Here is a 4,791-nt window from a genome sequence, read left to right on the forward strand (position 1 = left end):
AAAAAGGTCAGATGTCAAAGAGGGCCGAGTTTATTATTCCCAGGAAGTGGTAACTGGTGTGCCTGTGAAGAGATCAATTGCAAATAAAAATTACAATATAACTTTCAAGAGGACCTAGAGAGTTCATTAATATATGCAAATGTTGTTAGATTTCATGAAAATGTATAAAAATACAGGATTTTCAAACTCAAACTGGGAATGGTGGTTGATAAATTATTAATAAGAGTGGATTAGGATTTGTTCTATCTTATGGGACTGATACTGTGTAAACCACATAAGATCAACTGACATTTCAGAGGTTGAAGACCAAGGCAAGCAAGAACCCAGCACGAAGCAGAAAGCCATGGTTGGTAGCATTAACATGGCAGACGACAAAGAAGTATAGATTCAGATTACTTGGTTCACCTGTTACGGTACCCACACTGCTTACCTTAGTATCCCTATGCTCAAAGAAGTCCTGTCACTCTCTCTCAGCATGTGGCTGGAGAGCACTGTCAGCAACAGGTGCACACACTCAGTAACAACGTACCCCAGTTAGGCCATGGCCACTTCCTTCCAATTCAACAATTACCATACTACCCGTGATACATAGTCACAATACTGTCAGCATTGTATCAGGGGCAGTCAAATGAAAACGGGTCAGAAGCCACATCATATTAAAGAACATTTCTTACCTCAAAAGTAATCTCCAAAACTGTTAATACATTTATCCCACTGGGAGATAAAACGGTCAATACCTTCCTTGCAAAAGCTTGTGGGCTATCTACGGAAGCACATCTTTGTCCGATGCAAACCGATGTCCATGAATGCCTCTTCATGTGTCCAAAAACGTGAAGATCACATAGGGAGATCTGGGCTGTAGGGGGGATGTTGAAGCATTTCCCAACCAAATCTCTGTAGTGTATTCCTCACAGAGATGGCACTGTGGGGGCGCGCATTATCATCAAGATATCATTATCATCATCAGTTTGCCCGGATATGTCCATCCAACGCAGCAATAACATCAGGAGTGATGACATGGTGTGCATTTCCTAGGCCAGCATCATCTTGCAGTGACATATGTCCCTCTCAGAATCTCTTATGCAAAGACAGAAAACGTAAATGTGGCATGCTGTGTTCGCTGTAAACAACAGACATGTGACTATAAATTTCTAGTCCTCCAACTCCCACAGCAGCCAAAAAGGGCGCTACACTTTGCTGTTCTTCTTTACCTGCCTCTATTACTGATGTTGGATGAAGACACCTAGCGCTAACCATATTTCCAGCACAAAAAACAAACGACTAGTGTGCAAGGGCACGTCACTGTGCTTTCCGGAGTTCCCACCAGAAGTTCGTACCATAAGCAAATTCCAGTGTTACTAAGTTGCGCGTCATGTGAGTTATGCGTGGTGACCCATTTTCATTTGACTGCCCCTTATAAAATAAAAGTGTGTACAGTAAGTCACTGACTGCATGTAATGAAAATGTCGTTGTTTGCTTCACTTAACAGCAGAGCTGCAGCTGAGCAGAGATATGTGTGAATGGTAAGTTGCAAAGGATATGGAAGGCTCTTACCAGACTGTTACTGGTGGTCATGACAAATGCAATGAGTAAACCAAAACATGAAAATATGACAATAAGCAATGGCCCACTTATATTCAAGAGGAGACGGGTATGAATATTCTTGGGAAGCTGCTGCCTCCATTTCAGGCAGACTACCCATAATATCACACCCAGAAGACAGTAATCTACATATTCAGTGGATGTTCAGAAACTGGCTCAACAAGTCGAGGTGTGCTTTCAGTGAGATGGCTGTCACACTGAATTTCCCTATAAGCACTTAAAGTTCACATTTTAGTGCAACTTTAGGTTACTTTGTATTTTGGACTTCTTTATACAGGCTCATTATGCCACATTTTAAAACAGCTATTCTCAATCTTTTTGGTGTGTGTACCAACATCCACTTCATAAAAAAAAATCTAATGTCCAATGTACATTTTAGTATGGATCCTCTGAAATTAGAGTTTAACTGAATATGCAGATCATTAACTTGAAAAGTTCTAAAACGACAGTTTCACTACATTCTCTGTCGAGTGGTGAACCTCTGGTCCACACGGTACATACACCTTAGGCATAGACATGCATTTTCGATAACATATTTACTAAAGCCAGTAATAAAATCCACATCTAAAATTTATGTAGGCACATTCAAGTGACTTATGTGGCTGCGCCATAGCTAAAGCGGTTAGTCGCTGGCTTCCCACCATGGCGGCCCAGGTTCGATCCAAGGTCTGGTCAAGTGGGAATTGTGGTGGACAAAGTGGCCCTGGGGCAGGTTTTCTCCGAGTACTTCGGTTTCCCTTGCCAATTTTCATTCCACCAAATTCTCCATCATCATAATCACCTGGGGCAGGCTTCAATAGACCAAAAGTGGCCGCCGTGCAGAGTGGACCCAGTTGGACTACAACCCCAACTAAGCGAATTTAATTTTTTCATGTGATTTAATGGCTGCTTTGGAGTGGGAAAACAAGTCAAGGCCTAAGATGATGCTCAAGCCTGCACTAACAGATATTCTGTGTATACATTGCATAAATTCCATTCAGTGTAGTAAATTCACAAAGTGTGCATGGTGCCCATGAAGTACAAGTGCCCTTACCCGGACAATGTGTGAGTGAGGGTAACTGCAAAATTACGGAGCAGCAATTGTGGCGCCCACTCAGACAGACCAACGCCTCCTCTCATTGAGGAGGAGAGCATATTTAAAAAACACATGAATGGTTTTGCAAAGAACAGAACTTCAACTATATGTCCTGATGGCGCCTGAAACCAAGAACAACTTTGCTGTTGAAAACCAGCAGCAATTTAGTGGATTATACTGGACAAATGACTTACACGGACTGGACAGCCAAGGGTTCAAATTTTGATTCCAGGTAGGGGTATGAATTTTCACCAGTCCTGGGACCCACCCAGCCTCCTATCCAACTAGTACTGAGGTCTCTTCCAATGGGGGTAAAGGGGACCGGGGATGTGAAGCTGACCACTCGACTCTGTCTAGTGCCGAAGTGAAGAATGGTGGGGCTATGCTTCCACTGCTCCATGTTTTCATGGCATGGTGCTTAATTACATAAGCACATGGACAACTTTACCTTTTCCCTTAACTTACGTGAAGGATGAATGCCATTCAACCCAACATTGTCAAGGAGGAAGAGCCATGCGTATCTGGCCCATCTTGGAAATGTTAGCATATGACACGACATGCAAACAGTAGGAGCACAGTGAGAGTGAAATGGACACAATCTCCACATCCTTCTGTTCCACATGGTTTATATGAGTAATATCCAGTGCTTGAGGTGGAATGAAAATAGAACCGGTATGCCATTCCGCCCCACCTCAAGCCCTGGGTATTGTACATTGCATTTACTGCCAAAGAAGTAACGGAATACTTTTAAGTCATTTAGAAAAGAACTGGGATGCCATCTCGCCACATCCCGCCCCACCTAAAGCCCTGGTAATATCTATGCCAAAAGCAGATGTGAGCTGATTAAATACTGCGCCCCAGGAAGTCTGACCCTGTATCGACTGTACTGTCCTCACATTATCTCAGTATTCCCTTAATTAGCAACATACAGCATGACAACATATAGGTACACTCATGGCACAACCAGACTTCATTATAATCCAATTCAACAATGAACATTACAGACAATTTGATGATGTGATGAGTATATTCGTGCAGCGGTTGCTCTCTATACTCATATCCAAACACTCCAGTCGATTATCAGTGGGGACACCGGCTGTACCGAATGACTCTTTCCGGGTTATTCTTTAGTTACTGCAGGGAAAAATATCATGACTGCCTTGTTTCAAATCTCTCAAAGTTAACCACTTCTGAAGCATCATTCCAACCAATGCTATGTAGCATAAAATACTAAGAGCATAATAAAATAAACCCTAAATAGCACACGCTCTCCAGAAAATTAATACAGTTTTAGGATACCTTTAGATTCTAAAACATCTGCAATCGCTGGATTTTTGGACTCTGTCCTTTGTCCTGCTAGAACGATCTCTTTCTAATGGACCCAGCAGAGTAGTTATGCCCACCTCCCGCAAGAGAGGACTGAAAGAGACACAGTTTCTGAAATGATACATTCTCTTGTTTTTAGACCACCAGACAATGAACACAATCCAAAAACCCTGTAAGTTATTCTGAGTTATATAAAACATGAATTTTAAATTCTGAATTTTGGTGAATGAAGCATAAGTCAGAAACATTTCTTTTTTCTCCTTCAGTTAAGGTACAGGCTTCCAGGTCACGTTCACTGTGTCACTGCTACTTTGCCCATCATCTTTCTCGTTCACATTTCTTATTCTCCGAGGTCTGAACGTTTATTTGTCTCTTCATCTGTCCTCTACACGTGGCTCTGCATTGCTTTCTGCATGTCAACCCCTCTGCTGCATCAGCTACACCAAAATCCTGTTTAGATGTGCACAGCATGTGTTCACAATGTGACATAAAATTTATATACATTAAAACAGCCTCTGAGCTAGTGGGATGAGAGGTCTAAAAAAATAACAACTTCCATTAATGATAACTAACTCAGCTCCCTGGAGTTACTTATTTAGCAGAAATTAAACTGGAAACACATACTGCAAAAATAAATTTCTTGGAAGAAGACAAGCTTTGCTTCAGTCTGGTGGGAATAGTGTGTTTCATAAACTGACTGGCTGGATGTGAGTCACTGTCCTCGTGTGTATATATATATATATATATATATATATATATACATAACAGACTGATCTCCCCCAATATAT

This window comes from Cryptotermes secundus, unplaced genomic scaffold (assembly GCF_002891405.2).
Source record: "Cryptotermes secundus unplaced genomic scaffold, Csec_1.0 scaffold1408, whole genome shotgun sequence".
NCBI classification, from domain to species: Eukaryota; Metazoa; Arthropoda; class Insecta; order Blattodea; family Kalotermitidae; genus Cryptotermes; species Cryptotermes secundus.